The 26,882-nt window shown below is 44.0% G+C and overlaps 1 protein-coding gene across 1 annotated transcript in view; it reads right to left on the minus strand.

The window, feature by feature from the left end:
• The window catches only part of AOPEP (aminopeptidase O (putative)), a 1,575,581-nt gene that overhangs the window by 925,195 nt on the left and 623,504 nt on the right, over nucleotides 1-26,882 (minus strand). The window lies entirely within an intron of this gene.

Consider the following 26,882-nt stretch of genomic DNA (forward strand, 5'->3'; position numbering starts at 1 on the left):
TATTTTCTGAACAATAAGTGAACAGAGTAGTAAAAAGGCTAAGGATGGGGAAATGCGAAGAAGCCACTGGCTTCAGTCTTCAAAAATCATTATGTGGTCACTGTAAGCAAAAAAGAACAACCAACAGCGATGCTTCTTTACTGTATCCATGAATGTACCCACAGAGGAAATTTTTACAGCGACAAGCATGTGGGATTTCGCACACTGCCTATCCATGTCACTCAATTCTTCTCAGGCAGCTGGTATTGTAAAGACTGCAGCTAATGATGGTTCGCCAAAGGCTACTGTAGAGGTTGACTGTCCTGCTGCACCTGTTTTCACCCGCATCAACCAGTTATACACCCTTTCATGAACTGTTTTAAGGTCCTTCCATATGGAACTTGTCCCATGTGAATACCTCTTTGCAGTGCCTCTGGATAGCTGCTTTCTTCAAATACTGCACTGCACATATTTTGCTGTTGTCTTCTTTTCTCCAGAAGGTATAATAAAGCGCTTCCACATATCACTTTCTTTTCTGCAAGGGGGTGTCTTCCTCCTCATTCTCTACAGGTTGTGGATGCTCATCCTGGATGGAAGATGTAGCTTCAGCCATTCTGTAAAATCCGAGCACCACTGGTTCTCAATCCTACTTCTAGAGACTTCACTGGAGAAGTAACTGGATTTTGGGTGTGGTTTTCAATGTGCATCATGGGCTCCTCATATATCCAATCAAAAGATAAGAAGATAAGGACTGTCTGGTATGGTGCCCTTGGAATTCCCACCGGGGAGAAATATGTCAGCCTCCCTTGGCCCCCGTGGTGGACGACCCCCTACTCCTTAGACATTCCACTGCTGTGTTTTAATATTTCTGTGAATTCTCTTGCTGTACCGATGATGCAGATTGTGATGGCCCCTTTAAATTGTGATGCTTTGCTGATGTTTGTTTGTTATTTTTCAATAAAAAATGTTAAAAAAAAAAAGATAAAATCGCGGACTCGTGAAACTCGTAAAATGGGTAACTTCGTTGAAAAACAGATATAAGGTGGTTTATATATACTTGTAAATATGCTCACAGTGATGTCATTAATGAAAATGGATGGGTGTACATTTTTTAAATAATACCAAAAATTTTGGGTGAATCTGCGCACTCAATTTCGCGGATTCATTCTGATCACGTGATTGTGATTAAAAACCATAGATTAGTAGTACTTCTGTTTATGGACCCAGGTAGGTACTGAGGTACCCCCCAAAAAATAATTTAAAAATACATTTGTTTAATTACATTTAAAAAACTTCATATACTTTACATTAAGTACACATGATTTTTATGTTTTTAAATGTATACAAAGTATATTTATAAAAAAAGAACGTCTACACCCATGTACATAGCCCTACAACCACTCACAAACCCACTTACATACCCATACACCCACTCATCAAACCACAAAACCACTCACGCAGCCACTCATAGACCCATACAAGCTCTCGCACGGCCACACAACCTCTCACACACCCACTAATACACCTATACATCCACTCACACAACCACACAGCTACTCAGATACTTACTCACACACCCATACAAACTCTCATATGCCAACACACCCACTCACACACCCATACAGGCACTCAGACACCCACTCACACATTGATACAGTCACACAACCACTCAGATGACAAATGTTAGACATAGTATCACTCAGTAGTAGTAGAGAAAGAATAGTAATTTAACTTATGTAGTAGGTCATAATCGTTTTCAAAACACTTACACTCACTGGATGATGTCATCAGTTCTTTCCAAACTGGATTATTGCAACGGGCTCTATCTCAGCATGCCTGCTAAGAAGTTACGAAAGCTTCATGAGAATCAGAATGCTGCTGCAAGGCTTCTGTTAGGTATCCCTAAGTTCCAATCAGTAGGAAAGCACAGTCAATATCTGCATTGGCTTCCAGTCAGAAACCGTATTAACTTAAAAGCTTTATGCATTACTTATAAAGCGCTTCACAGTAGCGGCCCTCAGTTCTTGAGGCAGTTGCTGTAATGGTACTCCCCAAACAGATGCCTCCGCTCTGAAGGAGCGAAACGGATGCTTCTCCACAGGTTTTGTAAAACTAACTGGGGCGGCAGAAACTTCACAGTGGGGGGCACAAAACTCTGGAATAGCCTTCCCAGTTCCATTAGGACTCTCTTCTCTCTGATAACCTTCAGCAAGGCTCTCAAAACGTCGTTATTCAATAAAAAGAGATTTTAACTTACTTAGGAATGCTAGCGCCAAGACACCGTTTTGGTATTCGTGCGCTCTAGAAATTTTAATAACATAACATCAGTATTATAGCAGGTCAAGTCATGAATGATGTGAAAATATGTGATTATAAGCAGTGCATTGTGGGGCTGTAAGTTATATTTAGCTCAGGTAACTATAACTGCTTAATTTCTATGGTTTTGTGTGTGTGAAATCTGAGCCTAACTCTAACATCCCTGTAACCTTTGGTTTTCCAGTAAATTTTTAAGGTTTTCTTAATTCTATTTTCTAACTATAACACTCCTGTAACCTTTGTATTTGTGTGAAAAAAATAAATATATACATACATATTATATAAATATATGTATATATATATGTACATACATATTATATATATATATATATATATATATATATATATATATATATATATATATATCCAAAATGTTGCCTCCATGAAGAAACAACGAGGGACTCAGCGGGCAGTGCTTCAGGTAAGTTTATTGCAGCAATTCTTGTATGGCATGACGCTTTTCGGGAAGTCGTCCCTCTTCAGATGCCTTCACTCCCTGTACTGGCGCTACATGCAGTCCCGCTTTTAAAGTCCAATGCTTCCTTCCCATTGGAGGACACCATCGAACTGCATGTCCCAGCATCCCTCTGGTTGGATACCGGTAAACGCTGCCAGTAATTCGGAAAATTTTCTCCGGGGCTGTTACTACCTTCTTGCACCGCCCAACGCCTTCTGCAGCCTCTAGTGTGTGCGTAATCTGTGGGGCGCTATGGCAATACTCCGGGCCTCACCGTGAAGTCACGGTCCCTTTCAGGTCAGATGTCCGATCACCCGTGGCATGCAGCAACACAAGCCCACTGTCGATACCTCGATCTGCCTCCAAAGTGTTCCACATGAGAGCTTGGATTGTCAGGGCGGGTCACCTCCATTGCACTGTCGCAAAATATATATCCAAAATGTTGCCTCCATGAAGAAACAACGAGGGACTCAGCGGGCAGTGCTTTAGGTAAGTTTATTGCAGGAATTCTTGTATGGCATCACGCGCTTCGGGAAGTCGTCCCTCTTCAGATGCCTTCACTCCCTGTACTGGCGCTACATGCAGTCCCGCTTTTAAAGTCCAATGTGCTGGACATTATTCCCATCACGTGGTCAGACCACAGGGCTATTATATTTCAGCAAAATATACGGGCATTACATCCTTCACTTCCGAGACCCCGAATTAGGGTGGGGACACGTGCTTGGAAAAACGCTGACATTCCTCAGATGCTAGAGTCCCTTGCCTCCTCCCATCCTCAGGGAGGAAATTCTTCAGCATTATCAGCTATAGATTTCCAAGATTGGATCCGAAGTGCCGCCGATCTAGTGGCCCCAGAAAAACTTACGAGACCTAACAGAGCATCTCCTTCGGCTGCCTGGTATAATGAAGATTTAAGACTCCATCGCCAACACTGTAGGAACCTAGAAAGGCGATGGAGAAAAGCTTACTGCCCCATAGCCAGACAAATTTATAAAGATGCCCTTATGACTTACAAAAAGGCAATTGTGGCCCGAAAAACGGTCTTTTTTTTTCGGCACAAATTGAAACCGCCGCCAACTCTGCCAGAGAGCTGTTCTCCGTTGTTACGACTCTGTCCACCCCCCCCTCTGGCCCGGGGGTAGAGCCCTCACAGACCTTCTGTAATGATCTATCCACCTTCTTCACCACAAAGGTGGCAGATATATATGCTTCATTTGAAGGGGATATTAAAACTGAACGCGGAGGCGGTAGTGTGATAGAGGTACCTTCTCATCATAATTATGACCCTTTCTTATGTTTTTCACCTGCCTCACTTGATGACGTTATCACTCTCATTTCATCCACTAAATCGGGTTCCCCTTTGGACCCTTGCCCTCCTTCTGTGATGCAAAAACTCACAGAGGTGATCGCACGCCCCCTTATGGAGATCTGCAACACTGCATTTCAGACAGGCCAATTTCCTAGTACATGGAAGAAGGCTGTTATAAAACCCCTTCTGAAAAAACCCTCCCTAGACCCTACAGCCGTCGCCAGCTATAGACCCATTGCGTGTCTACCCTTTGCCGCCAAAGTATGCGAATCCATGAAGAATAGACAGCTTTCAGAGTTCGTTGAGACCCACCAACTTCTCGATGAATCGCAGTTTGGCTTTAGGAAAGGGCATGGGACAGAGACCGCCCTGATCAAGGCCTCTGACGAGATCAGGGCGATCATGGATCAGGGGGGGGCGGCTGTCCTCATCCTTTTGGATTTGTCAGCGGCCTTTGACACGGTCGACCATGTCATCCTAGTCGACCGTGTCACAGCTCTGGGCATAAGCGATCTGGCCAAGGATCTCATTTCATCTTTCCTGGCAGACCGTACCCAGACTGTAAGGCTGGGAGATTTCTACTCACCCACCTCTGTACTCCCCTGTGGAGTCCCACAAGGTTCCTCGCTAAGTCCCATGCTATTTAACATTTATGTAGCAGACTTAGCGAGGGTAATAAAGGCACATGGAGTACGGCTAACATCTTATGCAGATGATACCCAGCTGGTCCTGGGCATCCATAAGGACGGCTGCGCTGTGGCAGCCAACTTCCAGAGAGCTATGCTTGAGGTCAGTACCTGGATGGCCTCTAATTGTCTTAGGCTCAACTCGGACAAGACCGAAGTTATGACCTTTGGAAAACTCTCTCCAGAATGGTCTTCTAACTGGTGGCCGGAAAAGCTCGGCTATCCACCTGTCCCAGTGGAAAAAGCCAGAAACCTGGGAATCATTTTTGACAGCAAGTTGGTATTTGACCTTCATACAAACAAGGTTGTGTCGTCTTCTTTCTTTATTCTGAAAAAGATTAAGAAGCTGCTGCCTTATCTCCCTCCCTCAGCTGGGAAGACTCTGGTCTCTACCTTAGTCTTCTCCAAAATGGATTATGGAAACGCTCTCTTTCTCCATACCCAGAAGCGTGTTATAACAAAGCTGCAATCCATCCAGAATGCGGCAGCCAGGATTCTCCTGAGCATTCCTCGCCTCAACTCCACCACTCCTGGCATTCGTCAACTCCACTGGCTGAGAGTAGAGAGCCGCATTAAATTCAAGGCCCTCTGCATTGCATATAGGGCAGTACACGGCATAGGACCCAGGTTCCTGACGGAAGCCTTTCAGCCATACACTCCTAGACGGCAATTAAGATCGGCCAATACCAACCTCCTCACTGTGCCACGCACAAGAACGGCCACCTGGGGAGATAGACGTTTCTTGGTGGCCACCCCAAAACTCTGGAATCTTCTGCCACATTCCATCAAAACTGCCCCGAACCTGATGAGCTTCCGCAGGCTCTTAAAAACGTGGTTATTTAACCAGTGAGCGGATGACTGACCCCAGTAGCTCCACAGCGCCGAGACACCCCAGGGTATTTGTTGCGCTATAAAAATTACGTAAAATAAAAAAAATAAAATAAAAAATGCTTCCTTCCCGTTGGAGGACACCATCGAACTTCATGTCCCAGCATCCCTCTGGTTGGATGCCGGTAAACGCTGCCAGTAATTCGGAAAATTTTCTCTGGGGCTGTTACTACCTTCTTGCACCACCCAACACCTTCTGCAGCCTCTAGTGTGTGCGTAATCTGCGGGGTGCCGTGGCAATACTCCGGGCCTCACCGTGAAGTCATGGTCCCTTTCAGGTCAGATGTCCGATCACCTCATGGCATGCAGCAACCCAAGCCCACTATCGATACCTCGATCTGCCTCCAAAGTGCTCCACATGAGAGCTTGGATTGTCAGGGCGGGTCACCTCCATTGCGTTGTGGCCTCGCAAAATATATCTGCATTGGCTTCCAGTCAGAAACCGTATTAACTTTAAAGCTTGATGCATTACTTATAAAGCGCTTCACGGTAGCGGCCCTCAGTTCTTGAGGCAGTTGCTGTAATGGTACTCCCCAAATAGATGCCTTCGCTCTGAAGGAGCGAAACTGATGCTTCTCCACAGGTTTCGTAAAACTAACTGGGGCGGCAGAAACTTCACAGTGGGGTCCACAAAACTCTGGAATAGCCTTCTCAGTTCCATTAGGACTGTCTCCTCTCTGATAGCCTTCAGCAAGGCTCTCAAAACGTAGTTATTAAAAAAATAAGATAAGATTTTAACTTACTTAGGAATGCTAGCGCCAAGACACCGTTTTGGTATTCGTGCGCTCTAGAAATTTTAATAACATAACATCAGTAATATCACTGATCATGTCATGAATGATGTGATAATGTGGGATTATAAGCAGTGCATTGTGGGGCTGTAAGTTATATTTAGCTCAGGTAATTATAACTGCTGAATTTCTATGGTTTTGTGTGTGTGAAATCTGAGCCTAACTCCCTGTAACCTTTGGTTTTTCAGTTAATTTTTAAGGTTTTTGTAATTCTATTTTCTAACTATAACGCTCCTGTAACCTTTGTTTTTGTGTGAAAGAAATATATACATACATATTATATGTATATGTACATACATATTATATATACATACATATTATATATATATATATATATATATATATATATATATATATATATATATATATATATATATATATATATATATATATATTACCTACTGGCGGTTGCCAGTAGGTAGTTATAGTTAGGAATTTTTTCAATGCAAAATCTCACAATTCTATTGTAAATAACTTTGGCGTCGGTTGACGAATCTGCCTGAAAATTTCCTCAAATTTGCCTCGTCGAGCTCCGGTCCTTCCCTGAAAGTTTGGGGGGGGAATCGTGAAGCGGGGGCCGAGATAAAAGGGGGGGTCCCAAAACGTGTTTTCCCCATGTTAATTTCCATAGGGTGGTCGAACTCACTTTTAGCCCGAACGGCTGAATGAATTTCCACCAAACTTGGCAAAATTGTAGGGACTGGTAGCCCGATGTGCTTTGCTATGTCTCAAGATATGTGCTCCAGTGGGTTTTGAGTAATTTAGGTTCAAATAAATATATATATATCTATAAGCGCACCCCGGTACGCGCACCGGGGCGCGTACCGGGCGCGCCACGCGTGGTGTGCACGGAGGGCTGATTGGCTCTCGGGTGTCTGTAAACATTCGAAACAGTCCGGAGCGGCTGCCATCTTGTGTCTCGGTAAAATCGAGACACAAGAGGTGGCAAAAACAAAGGGGGAAATGACCAAAAGGGGGCAGAGTAGACTCCCCCGAACCCCCTAGGTTTGATGTGGGGGCCAAAAAAAAAAATTCTTTTTTTTGATTTTCGCGGGGGGGAGCGCCCGGTACGCGCACCGGGGAGCGTACCGGGGAGCATACCATGGGGAAAAAAGAATGACAGTTTCAAAAAAATGTAGCTGTTTTTAAAAAAAAATCTTTTTGTTGTTTTTTTTTTTGATAAAGTACCTACATGTAGAGACTTAGGGGCAGATTTACAAGCCACTTGCGCCACTTTTGCGTCACTTTTCTCATGTTAAACGTGACGCAAAGGTGGCGCAAGGGGCTTGTAAATCTGCCCCTTAAATTGTTGTTTTCCTCTCACTCCACTCCCACACTCACCTTCTTTCAGTCCCCCTGCTTTACTTCCCTTCCCCTCTCTTCCCTTCATTCGCTCCCTCAGTAATTCCTCTTCTCTCACTCACCTTACTCCACTTCACTCACTCCTTTTCTCATTCCCTCTGTCCTCTCACTTTCTCACTCCTCTTCCCTCATTCCTTCTGTCTCACCCTCACTCCCTCTATCCTCTCACTCTGTCACTCCCCCTTCACTCACCCTCAATCACCTTGCATTCCTCACTGTAATCAACTCACCTTTACTCACTCCCCTTCTGTCATTTGTTCCATCAGTCTCTTTCTCCCTTTCATTCAGTCATTTCATCCAAACAGTTATGCAGTAGACATTCATTGAAAAAAAGAACAACACAATATGTAAGGAATACAGCTCTTTTTGGAGAATTGGAGGTAGTTCTAAAAAGAACTGTTTTTTTTCTTCTTTTTTAGTTTTGAAATTTTTTTTACTTTTTCTGAACGTTTTTAATTTTTTTTGGTATTTTTTTCAGAACAAAAGCAAAACTAGGGAATGCAAATCTGCTCAAAAGGAGCAAAAAAAAAGGGGAAAAATTAGGGCTGAGGGGCGCAGCGGTGTTCCTCCCTCTTTCTAACAATCAGCTCAATGCTCTGCTCCCCATAACAGAGCCGTTGGTCACACTGCTTACAACGAATTGTAATATCTGCAAAAACAGGCTGAATATTTGGGATCATCACTGCTGGTCTTCCTCTCACCGATGATGTTGAAGCTCCGGTGGAAGTGGAGGGGCCATCGGGTGGTGGATTGCGAGCCAGGGCCCTGGTGCTCTCCCGTGCATAATTAATCGGGTGCCTCCTCTCAAAATGCCTGATTAAAGTAGCATTCCCGAAACTATACTTCCGGGTGGGATCCCCACGTGATAGGACAGTGTCACAAATTTTACAGGTGACTTTGGCTGCATTGCATTTTTTCTCCCCCTCTGGAAAAGAGAAAAACTTCCATATGAAGTGGTCCTTCACTTTTCTCTGCGGGGGGGCCTCAGGCAGGAATCCATCCGAAGAGTCTGAGGACTGGTCCTGGGAAGGGTTCTGGGAACCAGACATGGTTGAATTAGATTTTTTTGCAGAAACAGACAAGAGGTGTTGTCTCAGCAAAAGCAAACAGGTTGCGAGGGAAATGGGTGGGGTGTTTCCCTACTTGTGAAAAAAAGCTGTTATTAACCAATGAAAAGTGTTATTTTCAGGTCACATGACCCGACGCGCTTACGCTACGCGCCCCGGGGCGCGTCGCGTAAGCGCGTCGGACGCCTACGTAGCACGATCGTATTCGCTCGAGTGCTTCCGGGTGCGCTTACGCCGTGCGTATCAGGCGAACGCGGCTACGCGATACGTCACGATTATGCTTTCGTTCACGATATTGGCGCTTACGGGACGCTCCACGGTGTGCGCCCCGGGGCGCTACATAAAACTACGCTTTCCGGGGCGCTCACTGAGGCGCGCAGCGGGTGCGCTCCAAGGCAATAAAAATTTTTCAAAAAAATACAAATATCCCAAAAAAAAATTGGCAACATTGTAGGGACTGGTAGCTTGATGTGCCTTTGCTATGTCTCAAGATATATGCTCAAGTGGATTTTACGAAAATTAACTTTGAAAAAAATATATATCGGCCTACATTGGGCTATATATATGTTAGAACTCAAATGTAGCCCAATGTAGCCCAAAGATGGCCACCAGAGACAAAAAAAAACAAATGTAGCCCAAATATCAGCCAGATGTAGCCCAAATATAGCCCAATAACAGAATGTCCCAGAGTGTTCTAAAGAACAACTAGAGCGCTAACAGTCTTACATATAAACGAAGACTTATAGTTAGGAATTAGCATTTAAAAAACCTTTGAAATTCACTGAAAAAACCATAGGTTTCACACCAGTTATAGTTAGGAATTAGCATTTAAAAAACCTATTAAATTCACTGAAAAAACCATAGGTTTCACACCAGTTATAGTTAGCTGGAAATTTTACTGAAATAAAACCATTGAAATTCCCACGTTATAGTAAGTTGGACTCACTATAACTTGTGCGTGCAATGCACTGCTGATGACGTCACATATTACATCACTCATGACATGGTCAGTGACATCACTCATGACATCACTGATGACACCATCCTTGTGACAGAGTGACAGACCTCCTTTCACTGTAATGTAACCCTTGAAACACATATTCAAAAATAGACACAATTTTTTTTTTTAAAATAGAGATAACCATATCAGTTACAACAACCAATTCAGTAATTCCACCATCTATATACACATCTACTCATTCACAAACAGTTCAATATACACACTCATACATATACTCACTCATCATATGTAGTGATACACCTATACATCCTGTTACACACTGACAGTCATCCAAAAGTTACTCACACACATACTCACACATGCAAATAAACAATTGAACATCCATTTATTTGCATATAGAGCTATACACACACTACCAGCTTACTTCTATTGAAATTAAAACATATTTATTCTCTTAAACAATCCCTTATAGAAACACATACTTATTTAAACAGGAACTCTTACAATCTCTTACTCTCACATATACTCACTTATATAAATCAATATTCACATATACTAGATTAAAACATATGTAGTTACTGATAAAGACAATAGTGAGACAGTCATTCACTCACTAACATACACATATACACACTCATTCACCCATACAGTCCTGCACATATGCTGTCTTCAAAGCTTATACAAACAGAGTCAGTCAATCATACATCTATGTGCTAAGTAATACCCCCACCAAACCATATAGACACTCATACTGATACTAAAAAAACATATAATAACCCATGTACATACACATGTAGCTACTCACCAACCCATGCAGCTACGTATACACAAAGTGAAACACTAATACAAATATTTAAAAATTTAAACATTACTCACTAATATTTATTTTTCAGAAAGACACACATTCACTGGATGGTGTCATCAGTGATGTCATGAGTGATGTCACTGACCATGTCATGAGTGATGTAATATGTGACGCCATCAGCAGTGCATTGCACGCGCAAGTTATAGTGAGTCCAACTAACTATAACGTGGGCATTTCAATGGTTTTATGTCAGTAAAATTTCCAGCTAACTATAACTGGTGTGAAACCTATGGTTTTTTTAGTGAATATATATACACATACATTATATATATATACATACAATATATATATATATATATATATATATATATATATATATATATATATATATATATATATATATATATATATATATATATATATATATATATATATATATTCACTGAAAAAACCATAGGTTATAGACCATATATAGTTAGGGATTAGCATTTACAAAACCTTATTTTACTCGCATAAAACCATTAAAATTCGCATATATAGTTAGTTGCGCTAACTATATATCGCGCACCCGCAATCCACTGCTGATGATGTCACATATTACATCATTCATGACATGGTCAGTGACATCACTGATGACATCACTGATGACATCTCAAATGACATCACTGATGACATCACTGATGACATCTCAAATTACATCACTGATGACATCACTGATGACATCTCATTTGACATTACAGATCACATCACTGATGACATCATTCATGTGATTATACGATGAACCTCTTCAGACTCTGATATAACCTTAGATACACTCAGTGTAAACAGACACTCACAGACTGTCACTCATCCATGGAGTTACTCACACACCTAGTCAGTCATGCAAAGAATCAATCACACCTCCATTTTCTCAACTATACAGTTATACACACCTTACTTATTCGAACATATACTAACACATATTTACTCTTTTATATAATCCCTGATACAAGTTCACAATGATCCATACAGCCACTCACACATTCACTGGCTCTTATGCACAGTTATTTATATATGTCAACTCTCACATGTACTGTGTTTTACATATGTACTTACTTTGACATGTAGCACTGAGATATCCATTCACTCACCAATACACTCGTACACAGTCAACCACCCATACAGCTGTTTCCACATGCAGTTTTGAACCCATAGATCTAGTGAATCAACTGTTCACACATGTATGCACAGAGTCACACACCTCCTAGCCACCCCCACACACACACTCACTCTCCCATACAAATACTTGGACAACCAATCAATAACCCATACAGTTACTCATATAGCTACTGATCAACACATGCAGCAGTTTGTAGAACAACAGATATAATGATGCACAAATTAAGACAGTTTAGTCACTAACCCATGCACTCAGTGAGACACATTTAATCACTCTCTCATATAGTCAGTCATGCACCTACTAAATCCTTCATCCAGACACTTATACATCCACTCATTCTTCAATATGTAAGACATATTTTAACTTTACAGAAACAGACAGTCACTGGGTGATGTCATCAGTGATGTCATCAGTGATGTCATTTGAGATGTCATCAGTGATGTCATCAGTGATGTCACTGACCATGTCATGAATGATGTAATATGTGACATCATCAGCAGTGGATTGCGGGTGCGCGATATATAGTTAGCGCAACTAACTATATATGCGAATTTCAATGGTTTTATGCTAGTAAAATAAGGTTTTGTAAATGCTAATCCCTAACTATATATGGTCTATAACCTATGGTTTTTTCAGTGAATTTTCAAGGTTTTGTAAATGCTAATTCCTAACTATATATGGTCTATAACCTATGGTTTTTATATATATATATATATATATATATATATATATATATATATATATATATATATATATATATTCACTGAAAAAACCATAGGTTATAGACCATATATAGTTAGGAATTCGCATTTACAAAACCTTATTTTACTCACACAAAACCATTGAAATTCCATATATAGTTAGTTGCACTAACTATATATCGCGCACCCGCAATCCACTGCTGATGATGTCACATATTACATCATTCATGACATGGTCAGTGACATCACTGATGACATCACTGATGACATCTCAAATGACATCACTGATGACATCTCAAATGACATCACTGATGACATCACTGATGACATCTCATTTGACATTACTGATCACATCACTGATGATATCATTCATGTGATAATACGATGAACCTCTTCAGACTCTAATATAACCTTAGATACAATCAGTGTAAACAGACACTCACAGACTGTCACTCATCCATGGAGTTACTCACACACCTAGTCAGTCATGCAAAGAATCAATCACACCTCCATTTCCTCAACTATACAGTTATACAAACTTTACTTATTCAAACATATACTAACACATATTTACTCTCTTATACAATCCCTGATACAAGTTCACAATGATCCATACAGCCACTCACACATTCACTGGCTCTTATGCACAGTTATTTATATATGTCAACTCTCACATGTACTGTGTTTTACATATGTACTTACTTTGACATGTAGCACTGAGATATCCATTCACTCACCAATACACTCATGCACACAGTCAACCGCCCATACAGCTGTTTCCACATGCACTTTTGAAACCATACATCTAGTGAATCAACTGCTCACACATCTATGCACAGAGTCATACACATCCCAGCCACCCACACACACACTCAGTCTCCCATACAAATACTTGGGCAACCAATCAATAACCCATATAGTTACTCATATAGCTACTTATCAACACATGCAACAGTTTACAGAGCAACAGACATAATGATGCACAAATTAAGACAGTTTAGTCACTAACCCATGCACTCAGTGAGACACATTTAATCACTCACTCATACAGTCAGTCATGCACCTACTAAATCCTTCATCCAGACACTTACACATCCACTCATTCTTCAATATGTAAGACATATTTTAACTTTACAGAAACATACAGTCACTGGATGTTGTCATCAGTGATGTCATCAGTGATGTCATTTGAGATGTCATCCGTGATGTCATCAGTGATGTCACTGACCATGTCATGAATGACGTAATATGTGACATCATCAGCAGTGGATTGCGGGTGCGCGATATATAGTTAGTGCAACTAACTATATATGGAATTTCAATGGTTTTGTGTGAGTAAAATAAGGTTTTGTAAATGCGAATTCCTAACTATATATGGTCTATAACCTATGGTTTTTTCAGTGAATTTTCAAGGTTTTGTAAATGCTAATTCCTAACTATATATGGCCTATAACCTATGGTTTTTTCAGTGAATTTTCAAGGTTTTGTAAATGCTAATTCCTAACTATATATGGTCTATAGCCTATGTTTTTTCAGTGAATATATATATATATACATACATATATAAACATATATCATCTGTATATCTATATAAATACAAACATAAATGCATGCATACATATACTTATATGCATACAGATGCATGTTATTTACATGAAAGTTGAAAAAACACCAATAAAAGCAAAGCTAAAAAGCCACCTCATTACAAACAGAATGGCTTTAACTTAAACGAGGGCGAGATCTATTGCATTTTCAATGCTTGTTTACTTTGGTTCCATCAAGAAGGCATTCAGATGTGTCACACATTTGCCATAAATTCTGAATGTTAGCACTCTAGTTGCACATTAGATCACTGTAGTAAAGCTACTGCTCACCAGGGACGTCTGCTGCTGGTATTCAAAGTGCATGTTTCAGTCTGCATGTCAGAATTTTTTTAATGAAATAGAAGAGGATTTGAGAAGTCACTCAAAATGATCCCTAATTTTTCTTTCTGAAGCACTAATCATACTTTCTATGGCAAAATTAACCCCCTCATGTTGTTCCTTTTTAAATTGAGTGTTTTCAGACTTACCACTTCATTCCAATCAAGATGGCTTCTGGTGTGCCATACTTTTGTCATAAGTAAGACTGTTAGCGCTCTAGTTGTTCTTTAGAACACTCTGGGACATTCTGTCATTGGGCTATACTTGGGGTACATCTGGGTGATATTTGGGCTACATTTAGGCTCTTTTGTCTCTGGTGGCCATCTTGGGAGACTGTATGTCAGAATTTTTTAATGAAATTGAAGAGGGTTTGAGAAGTCACTCAAAATGTGCCCTAATTTTTCTTTCTGCAGCACTAATCATAATTCATATGGCAAAATATACCCCCTCATTTTGTTCCTTTTTAAATTAAATGTTTTAAGAGTTACCACTTTATTCCAATCAAGATGGCTTCAGGTGTGCGATACCTTTGTAATAAGTAGGACTGTTAGCGCTCTAGTTGTTCTTTAGAACACTCTGGGACATTCTGTCATTGGGCTATACTTGGGCTACATCTGGGTGATATTTGGGCTACATTTGGGCTCTTTTGTCTCTGGTGGCCATTTTGGGAGACTGCATGTCAGAATTTTTTAATGAAATAGAAGAGGATTTGAAAAGTCACTCAAAATGTGCCCTAATTTTTCTTTCTGCAGCACTAATAATACCTTCTATTGCATAATATACCCCCTCATTTTGTTCCTTTTTAAATTAAATGTTTTAAGAGTTACCACTTTATTCCCATCAGGATGGCTCCAGGTGTGCTATACCTTTGTAATAAGTAGGACTGTTAGCGCTCTAGTTGTTCTTTAGAACACTCTGGGACATTCTGTCATTGGGCTATACTTGGGCTACATCTGGGTGATATTTGGGCTACATTTGGGCTCTTTTGTCTCTGGTGGCCATTTTGGGAGACTGCATGTCAGAATGTTTTAATGAAATAGAAAAGGATTTGAGAAGTCACTCAAAATGTGCCCTAATTTTTCATTCTGCAGCACTAATCATACTTTCTATGGCAAAATATACCCCCTCGTGTTGTTTCTTTTTAAATTAAATGTTTTAAGAGTTACCACTTTATTCCAATCAAGATGGCTTCATGTGTGCCATACCTTTGTAATAAGTAAGACTGTTAGCGCTCTAGTTGTTCTTTAGAACACTCTAGGAGGCTGCAGTAGAACACAAAGGAATCAACTGACAGTCTCTGTCCTTGTTGGATGTACATGTTTTACTGAGAATGTCAGACTTCATTTTCACATGACTGAGAAAGATAATGTGAATTTACAGAGAATATGCTTTCAGTTTAGCTTATAGATCCCCTTCCAAACCACTGTGGGAAAATCATGAGATATTAGTTTTCTTTCAAACAATATTCATGATATCACAGCAGAAGGTTTTTTCACATGGTAAAATCACCTTAGAACCCACCACAATTCCTAAAACGAGTATGGTACCATCAACAAATGATTTATAATGTAACTAAAGTCCTAAAACCCTCTATTAACTACAATGCTTTTTAATGAGGTGCTATCATGTGTAGTAACGTAAGACACGGTCTAGTGTCTCAGTTCTTTCTGTAACTGCACACCTAACACCCACCCACCACCAGGCGTCACAGGTCATGTGACACTGGCCAATAAAGGGGCCGAGCGCTCGTGCTCTGGGGCCCATTCACCCATCTGTTACCACTGTGTCGGTGTCTGCCTCATTGTGTGCTTGCTGCGTCATGAGGGCCTAGCGCCCCTCACCTCAGAGAACTTTACAATGGCGACGAGGCCGGTAGTGTTGCCCATGCGTGCCACTACCCTCGGCTGATCGAGAATAAAAAAAGAGGGGATGAGAGCTGCCCGCATAGAGGGCATTCCCTGTGGTGAGGCGCGACGCGCCGTGAAGCCGGTAGGCACGTCGGTGCCCCACAGCAAGCCGACCGGAGCCTACCCGCGTCGACCGCCACCAAGCAACTGCGGACCGCCCAGAGCCCACCTGCGACGGCCGCGAGGCTGAAAACCCCCATCGGAGAGGTACACGGGCCGGGCGGAGCCCACCCGCCGCGACCGCGACGGAGCATCTGGCCCGCCGGCCGAAGGTGAGCCCCACGGGCGAAGTGCCCGCCATAAACTGTGGTGATCAATAAGCAGCGCCAGCGGAGCCTACCCGCGGCCTGCCCGAGTCGTCCCCCGCCGCGTGTGTGCTTGGAAGCGGCAGGGGCACAGAGACGAATGGCGGCGTGAAGAAGTGCGGCAGGACCCGCAACACCCGTCAACAACGAGGGGGAGGGAGCGGAGTAGCTAACCGCCTCCCGACCCCCCTCGCGACGTGATCAAGACCAAGCGGAGCCCACCCGCGGCCTGCCGGTGACATCCCCACCGAAGAAAGACTCTGCAGCGCCAGCGGAGCCCACCCGCGGCCTGCCGACGGCACACCCAGCCCCCCCCCGCGAGGAGAGACACTGCAGAACCAGCGGAGCCTACCCGCGGCCTGCGAGGTAAATGGCAAGTCTCCGCCGCGCAGCGTGTGTGAGGAAGGGCTGCTGCGGCGGGAGACCGGAGAGTGGAGCCTGCAGCAGCTGGTAATTAAGCAGAGCCAGCGGAGCCTACCCGCGGCCTGCCTTAAGCACCCCCGCCCCGGGAAGAGTGACCGGAGCGACAGCGGTCCCCGCCTGAGGAAGCCTCATCACCCCCCGCCGACCAGATGAGCCTCCACCTCGTGGGCTCCATAGAAAAAAAATAATAATAATAAAGAGCTGCCCCCAACCATAAACTGTGCCACGCAGAAACAGCGCCTCACTTACACGCACAGGCACTCCTATGTGCCCCCACCACTAAATGGAAAGTGCCGGTGCACCCGGCAAGAACCTGCAAACGGGTCCCTGTGAGCAAACACAGCAATGGCCCACACACGGACGCAGCAATCTTCCAACTATGGGCGCCTGTGCTTGTCTGCCCCCAAAAGCGCAATGCAAACAAAAGAGACTCACCAGGTCACTGCAGCAGCTCCAGCCCCTGTGTACACTGAGGGACAGACAATAGAGTGCTCAACCAGCGAAGAAAGTATTGAGCAAGGCAGGCTGCTGCCAAAGTGAACACTGCCACCCAGTGGCCAAAAGACAAAGCGCACCTGCATTTAAAAAAAAAAAAAAAAAAGAAACAAGCATTGCACAAACCCACGATGGGTCATCAGCATCAAGGGGCAACAGACTGAGTAGCGCCCCCAAGGAAAGCATCTAAACTCCCGCAGCAAGCAAGCATCCAACCTCACGCAGCAAGTAACTGCGCAACAGCGCAAATGACACCCACCCACACTAGCAAGGAGTCGGCGGCTGCCACTTCCAACGCGACGTGGGAAAAAGGCACCAATGCCTCACAAAGAATCCAAGCCCTGACGTCTGGAGGAAATGACTGCCAAGCACCAGAAGAACGTCCGGGGAAACGACTGCCGCGATCAAAGGACGGAGAGAGCAGCGACGCCTGGTGGCCACAGGCGCTCACCGCAGCATCAACTACTCCCGCCAACGGTCCAAAGCATCAAGTACCTGACGACAGCCAAAGCAGCAAGTACCCAATGTCCTGCAACAGGCGTCCCAGAACCCTGAACAGTAAGTGCGCAAACAACGCGCCACGTGGCGACGCACAGCCACCGCAAGCAGAAAGAAGAATGCATGCAGCGCCATCGCGCAGAACAATCTTCGCGAACGATCGCCCATCAAGTGCCGACCCGCGACAGATCCATGGCGCCTCCCAGGGGCCGATCCGCAGGATGATCGCCCATCAAGTGCTGACCCACAACGGGTCCCCCAGGAACTGTTGTAGCGCAAAGTTCGACAGGACGACCGAAAGCAACCTGCCCGGCATCGGCAGAAGTGGACCACCAATCGGTCCAGGACGTTCAACCATGAACAGGTCTACAAACATGGACCCCTGAACGTCACCTACAAGCATCAAGAAAAGAAAGCATCAAGAAAAGAAGGTTCGTGACACCAACTCTGGCTACTGAGGAAGAAGGAGAAAGTGTCCACGACGGGGACAAGACCAGGGGTACACATGCGGGGTGCGCGCACTGCATGGAGGACCCAGGTCAGAAGAGAAGACACCAAGATCGGTCCAAGTGATGTCACGATGCAGAACGAAGAAAAGGAGAGATCTGAGTGGCACGTCTGCCACCGCGAAAAGGAACGAAGAAAGGGAGAGATCTGAGTGGCACGTTTGCCACCGCAAAAAGGAGAGATCTGAGTGGCACGTCTGCCACCGCGAAAAGGAACGAAGAAAGGGAGAGATCTGAGTGGCACGTTTGCCACCGCAAAAAAGGAAGGATCTGAGTGGCACGTTTGCCACCGCAAAAAGGAAGGATCTGAGTGGCACGTTTGCCACCGTGAAAAGGGAGGAAGAAAAGGAGAGATCTGAGTGGCACGTTTGCCACCGTGAAAAGGAAGGATCTGAGTGGCACGTTTGCCACCACCGAAGAGAAGAAAAGGAAAAGAGGTCAGAAGCACGACGACAGGACGACAAGAGAATGGAGGATAACCAAGAGGAGTGTGGACCAAAACACCACGACACTCAAAAGGGGAAACACCGAGGAGAACGTGAGAGGTGCACGACAGTCCACAAGCACGACCGGGACAAGTAACATCACTGGAAGGAAGCATCCACATGCGAACTCGACAGTCATCCATGGAAGGACAGAAGAGAGCACGCCAGTCTGTTGGCAACACCCACCTCTGGGATGGAACGGACGAAAGGGCCGCGGAAATCCAGGGGCGGAGGCCTCAGGGACACCGGTGGCAGCGGGTCCCACACGAGAGACGGACTGTTGAAGCTCACGCTGAAGATCCTGGAAGACCGAAGGTCGCACACGACTGAACCAGTGCCAACAACACCCTTTCAGGTGGAACTCGGACACGGAGAAGATGACCCGTAGCGACGACCTTCAACTTGTTTGAAGAGGCAAGGCGGCATGCACACCGGTCCAGTGGAAACCTGGCAGAAAGGCCTCCGGGTCGTCCAGTGAGAGGGGACACCCACGAGAGAGGGGTATCCGTGAGAGGGATAACCTGCAGCTGAAAGTCCAGTCAGGAACAGACACCAGTTTCAACCAAGCACTTTGAACAGGACGGTCCGGCGAAAAGTAACACACTTGGGACTCAATGTATATTTACACTTCTGCACGTTCACAGGATGTGAAACAGAGCGAGAGAGACTGTAAAGCCCACTTACAAGCTGCAAGTCTGCCAAGGCAAAAGAAAAGACATTGCCAGCAATCAACTGAACTAGCAGTAAATACCACCACGTGGGAATCGTCGTGTAAATCATAAGTTTTGTTTGAACTGTTATTTTTCCCCGCAGGTTGAACTCTAGTTAGGGTAATTTGCTTAACTAAGGTTGGGAGGGATGTAGTAACGTAAGACACGGTCTAGTGTCTCAGTTCTTTCTGTAACTGCACACCTAACACCCACCCACCACCAGGCGTCACAGGTCATGTGACACTGGCCAATAAAGGGGCCGAGCGCTCGTGCTCTGGGGCCCATTCACCCATCTGTTACCACTGTGTCGGTGTCTGCCTCATTGTGTGCTTGCTGCGTCATGAGGGCCTAGCGCCCCTCACCTCAGAACTCTACATCATGTATATTGGTCCCAAGATGGCTGCCAACACTTCTTGGATGAAGTGCTGACAGCCAATCAGATCAGATGTGTGGTTAGGCTCCGCCCAGATATATATCTTTTTTTGAACCTAAATTACTCAAAATCCACTGGAGCACATATATTGAGACCTAGCAAAGGCACATCGGGCTAACAGTCCCTACAATTTTGCCAAGTTTCGTGCAAATCCATTCAGCCGTTCGAGCTAAAAGTGAGGCCAACCGCCCTATGGAAATTAACTTGGGAAAAACGCGTTTTGGGACCCCCCTTTTTTCTCAGCCCCCCCTTGATGAAACCCTCCCAAATTGGCAGGGGCTGCTCAGAAACAAAATGTTCCATTTTCCTGAAAATTTCAGCCAATTCCGTCCACAAACGCCAAAGTTATTAGACATAGAATTTTCAAAAATCCCATAGAGAAAAAATCCTAACTATATATACCTACTGGCGACCGCCAGTAGGTAATATATATATATATATATATATATATATATATATATATATATATATATATATATATATATATATATATTGGCAAAACGCAGAAACCCAAACTCCCGGGTTTAGAGAAATGAGAGCACTCAAAGCCAATACGGCGTAGGTCAGCCAAGTCTTTTGTTCATCAAAGTCTTTTATTCATCAAAGACCTCCTCGGTAGTCAGTATACAAACGCGTTTCGGCGTTGCCGCCTTCGTCAGTGTAACTGACATTGTTTTCAAATTAGATTTAAATCAATGAACACTGTGAACGTCATCAATCACGGAGTTGAATTAATGTTCATGAACATAAAGAAAGGTACACAAGGCAATGCATTCATTATACCTGCGGCGGCCATCTTTGAACATGCAATTTGCTATATTACATATATACATATATACAAAATGCGAGAAAACCAAATTCACCAGTTCATTTATCATATCAATTGAAACATGAAAAGAAAAATTAACTTCAATAATCATTCTCGCTTTTTGACCATGAATCTAGATGGTAGTTGCGCTGCAAGTGCCTACAAATTCGAATTTCATTTGTAGATTTACGTGAAAGTCACATCATTTCACATGATTAAACGTTACCAAAGTTATATTGCAGTTAGATTATGTGCAATTTAGCCCTGGATGGGCTTTTTGAATGACTCAGTCTGGTTATCTGATTCATAACTGCATTTTACATTTATCAAAACAGTCAAAATAATATACAAAACATTGGTGGTAACTTGTCAGTCTACTCTGCTTAAAGAAAAACTATGTACAAATCTACATTACTGGTCCTGAAAAACAGAGGGAAGGAAATGTGAGAGGGATGTTCAGATGTGACTCCACATCTCTTCTTCATTATTCATCCCTCCCGGGGTTTTGGTCTGCAACTGGATAATAAATCTTGATTCTAATGTCCTCAACTTTTTTACCCAATTGCCCCCTCTTTCTGTTCTGACCAACTGATCCAAGATGTAATAAGTCAATAAGTTGCTATTGCTATCATGTTCCTGCTCAAAATGACGGGCTACTGGGTAGTTGGGGTCCTTTGATGAAATAGCCCTCATATGTTCTAGGACCCTGAGTTTAGTTTGTTTCACCGTGCTCCCTACATACCTCTTCCCACAGGGACATGTTAGGCAATAGACTGTGTAGTCAGAATTACAATTCACCAATTTGGTTATTCTACCTTTCCTCTTTTGACCAGGAATATAGTATTCCTTGACTTTCTGGGAATTCTTACAGGCCTTGCACTTCAATTGAAGACTTCTGGTCGAAAGAAAAGATCTATTAACAGACAGAATTAGGCCCTTAGACAACAAGATCAGGCTAATAACTGACTTCTCTGAAAAATCTCCAGAAGTCTTCAATGTAATGCGGAAGAACTGGAAGATTCTAAAAACAGATCCTGTAATCGGGAAGTCACTCTCTGACCACCCTCTGATTACTTATAGAAAGGGAAAATCTTTCAAAGACCATCTTGTAAATAGCCACTATGAAAAAAGAAGAAAGAGAAAATCACCTGTTTCCGGCTTCTATCCTTGCATGAAGTGCAAGGCCTGTATTGGCTTTGAGTGCTCTCATTTCTCTAAACCCGGGAGTTTGGGTTTCTGCGTTTTGCCAATACATGTCGCATTCCACCGTGCGAGAGAGGCACCCGTGTTCGAGTGGAGCGGAGGCTGGTGGAACCTGAGTGCCGAAAAATATATATATATATATACAGAAATATATATATAACATGAAATCACTCTTTTGAGGAGACAGATTACTGTACACAGAGGGTCTGCAGGACTTAATTTAATTTAAGCAGCATGACCTGTTTCGGCAAGCATGCCTTTTCAAATGCAAATGACGAGGGGGCTCACATACAGGTTGATATACATGCTGCCTGACTAGAGGAAAAAGTATGGCCACTTTGGAAAGACTGTATTTCCCAGCATTCCACTTCTCCCCAAAGAAACAATGCTATAAACAATATTCTTTTATTTTCAGCCATATGGTTAATGTTTATTCTAATTTTACAGTGAATAAGGGCTGAGAAGATCTCTCTTCCGTCATTTCCAGGAGGCACCACTGTATAATTCACTTATCGCTATTGCCCCAAAGTCACCTTCTAAAATAAACCGTGTCTCTGCAGACTCCTACATCCAGCCACATATAGCCTCAGTGAACACAGCTCAGCTAAAGGCGCAGTTTAAGTATTCTAGGTCTCTCCATGTAGTCATTACCCGACGATTTCCATTACTCCCAGGCTGCCCGGGTTAATATACATGCTGCTTGACTCGTATTGGAGGAAATATTGTGGCCACTCTGGAAAGACTACATATCCCTGAATTCCCCTTCTCTTCATAGAAACTCAGGTAACTATAACTGGTGAATTTCTATGGTTTTGTATGTGTGAAATCTAAGCCTAACTATAACGTCCCTGTAACCTTTGTTTTTTTTTACTGATATATATATATATATATATATATATATATACACATATACACACACACACACACACACATACACAGAGAGAACTCACACACAAAGTCATTTTAAGTAGACAGTGAATTAATCATTATTATTATCTGTGGAAGGAGAAAGCTCTTCACAATGTCTCAGTCACTCACATTCTCCTCTTCACACTACTCTACTCTGCATTCTCTTTGTTAAAACATTTTTGCAGTTTTCCTCTTCATATCGATCTGGAACACTCAATCTGCATATCTCACATCTCATCTCTTTTCTCTTCATCACCTGCTTTTTATTCTCACTCTTTCACGTACTTACATGCAAATCCTTCATTTCACCAATCCCCCACAAACCATAAATCCACTTACCTGTATGTATTGCATGTTCTTTACCTTTCACCCTGTCAATATTTTGATAGTTGTGTAATCCCTTCACATACTTTCACATTTAATCATAATTATAATTGGCACACCGGATTATTGCTCTGTGCCTTTTGCAGAGAGGCCAAGGACTGAGAAGAGCAGGTATTCCAAACTCCTTTATGACTCACTGACAGGTACTGTGAGAAATTTGCACTGTGTTTGGCTTTAACACAACCGCTGTCAATCATGGCCCACACATAACTTGAAAACACACAGCTGCACAGGAAAAACTCTTTTCACTCTACAGAGCAGTGTCACTGTTCCCAGGCAGAGTAGTCAGTCTTCTTTGGCCAGCTGCCACTGGTGGGGGGCATAAAGGTGGTGGGAGAGGAAAGTTACAGATGGTGCACCATCCCACCACCAGCCAGTGACGCCACTGGAGGCAATGTGGGACTGCTCCAAACTCAGAACACAACAATGCCCTCACAATGCAATACTGCATTGACCAATCCACTGCTTGCCTTTGTAATAAGATAGTACTTTAATACACGCATAACACTCTGTACTACACAGTTAAGGTCATAGATATGGATGCGTCACTGGTGAGGAGATTTGCATTAGGGGCTGGTAATTCCCCTTCCTTCCTTCTCTCGCTCTCTCCCCTGACCTAGGTTTGAGTTCAAAGTTGGGCATGTACGAGGGGCAAGTGCAGTATTAGACCCTTTATGGAGTTCATGTGGTCACTTACTTTTATTAGTACAAATTGTCCTTATATCATCACTTCAATCAATCAATCAATCAATCAATCAATCAATCAATCAATCAATCAATCAATCAAACAGCATTTGTAAAGCACAACACTATCCCCCTTAGGGATATCAGTGCACTGAGGCTGCCATGTCTCTACCGAAAAGTCAGGTCCTAAGCTTCTTCCTGAAGTCTGCCAGGGAGGGTGCCATTAGGTGGTGGAGGGGAAACTTATTCCAGGACTTGGCGGTGATGCAGGAAAAGGAGCGGCCCCCACTGCAGCTGGGATGGATGCCGGGTGAGTGTGAGGGCAAGTGAGGTGGATCACAGGTGTCTAACGGGCAGGTGGAGATTCAGTTGATGGTTGATGTAGGATGGTCCTTGGTCGTGTAAGGCTTTGTATGCTTGCATGAGGATCTTGAACTGGCATCTCTTCTGGAAGGAGAGCCAGTGGAAGTTTTCTGAGGTGGGGTAATGCTGGCTCTTTTAGAGAGGGCAAGGATGAGTCTGGCTGTGGTGTTTTGTATGGTCTGGTGTTTTCTGAGGTGCTGAGGGGAGATTCTGGCGTAGAGGGCATTGCCGTAGTCGAGGCGGCTGGTGATGAGGACTTGCATGACCGCCTTTCTGGTGTTGATATGGATCAATCTGATGATTCTGCAGAGCATATGAAGATTGTGGTATCTGGAGGAGGTGACTGCACTAATTTATCGTTTCATGGTCAGTCGGATGCTCTGTGTGTGTCCTATGAGAAAAGATGCAATTCACTTTAGGGTGCTTTGTCGTACGCCGTTGTTGTAGAGTTTGCTGATGAGGGTGTGGTGGGAACACAGTTTCGAACGCAGCAGAGACGTTGAGGAGGATCAAGGTTGCCAGTTCTCCATGGTTGAGGAGATTTCTGATGTTATCTGTGGAAGCAATCAATGTGGTACCTGTGCTGTAGTTGGCCCGGAGTCCAGATTGTGAAGTGTCAAGTAGGTGTTTGTTACAGGTGTTTGGTGGGCTGTTGGTTGATGGCCTTCTCAAGAACTTTTGCTGGGTAGGGAAACAGGGAGATTGGCTGGTCATTTTTGAGGTCGTGGGGTGGACGAAGGTTTCTTTAGGAGGGGTCTGACCTCTACGTGTTTCAAGCTGTCTAGGAAAGTTGCTGTGGAGATGGAGGTATCTAGGGTGTTGGTGAGTTCCGTGCTCATTGGGTTGGTTTGGAGGTGAAGAGATGGCAGGGACCGGGGTTCAGTGGGAGCTACAGAGTGGATGGACAGCATGATGTCTGTTGAGGTCTGTCTGGTGAGCAGGGACCAGGTAGTGAACATATGGCTGGTGTTCACTGGTTGGTTGAGGTTGTCGAGGCTGAGGGTGGTGGGTTGGGGGTCGAAGTTGATGTAGATGGTGGCAATCCTGCTGTCCAAGGGATCCGAGAGGGAGTTGCAGAGTTCTTGTGAGGGGTGGATTGTGTTCTCTGTGGATGTCGGGTTGGAGAATTCCTTGACTAATTTGAAGAGTGCCTTCATGTGGTTGGATGGCATTGATGTGCGTGGTGATGACTGACCTCTTCGCTTCCTTGATGCGCAGGTGGTCATTCCTAAGTGCTGCTTTGTGGGTGACTCTGTTGGAGGGATCCTTGTTGACATGCCTTTGTTTTTCAAGTTGGTGGAAGTTGCGCTTGGTGGTTCTGATCTCTGGGGTGTATCAGCTGCCTTGTTTTGAGGTTTTAATTGGCGTTTGCTGGTTTCTGCAGGGCGACTGTCGACGTGCTTGGAGATCCAGGCGGAGAAATTCTGGACGGCCTGTCAAGGTCCGATTATGTTCCGGGTTGTGTGGTGCTGAGGCCATGTGTCTATTGAATCTTGGTTACCTTGCCCCAGTTGTGGTGGGTGGGACCATGTTGCTTGGGGATGAAGTGCTGGGCGTCGGAGATGGTAAAGTGAATGATTGTGAAGTCAGTCCTACTCCCGCGTCAGAATTTCACCTGCTCTTCAGCTGCGGCAGGAACTCCAGGACATTTCTGGTTCGCTCTTCTTCTGGGATGAGATGTGCTGGCTGTGAGTGCTCTGAAATTCAAGTCAAGTCAGTAGCAGAAGGCAGCAGCTACTACCTGGAGTATTTGTAAGTGTGCTGGCTCTGGGGCAACAAAGGTATCTGGCTTGTAGCAGACCCACTCCTGGGCTTCAGGTGAGGTGGGATGGTATGCTGTGGGAGTCAAGGATCTTGGGGCCAGTCTTCCTCCAGCAGCATAACCCCTCCAAAGATCAAGTTGCTAGGTTAGTGATTCAGTTTTTTCAGGTGCAGTTCATAGTCACAATGGCACAGACTGCTCAGGCACAGTTTTACAATCCCTCGGTGGCACAGCCCGCGCAGGCACAAACTCACAATGTCACAGTGGCATGGTTCACTCGTGCACAACTTCTCAAGGTTGTTGCAGTGAGAGACGTTCATCAGGAAAGACTACGTTCCAGTCTCAGGATCATACAGATTGCTCCCCTTCATCTTCCTGGGTGGACAGGCCCTCAAGCTCTGTGGTAAACTCCTTCTAGATTGTCATGGACAATCACAGCTCCTGCAATGTTGGCATGGCCTTAAAGCAGTTCAGACCAGAAGGAAAGCCTATTCTTTTCAGGTGAGCCTCCATGTGATGTCCCCTCACCCCTGGAAAGATGCGTGCCAGGCAGACACCAACTCTGGATGTGCAGCTGTCCTCTGAGTACTCTGCAGATCACGCC

Source organism: Lissotriton vulgaris, chromosome 3_1, assembly GCF_964263255.1.
Source record: "Lissotriton vulgaris chromosome 3_1, aLisVul1.2, whole genome shotgun sequence".
Taxonomy (NCBI): domain Eukaryota; kingdom Metazoa; phylum Chordata; class Amphibia; order Caudata; family Salamandridae; genus Lissotriton; species Lissotriton vulgaris.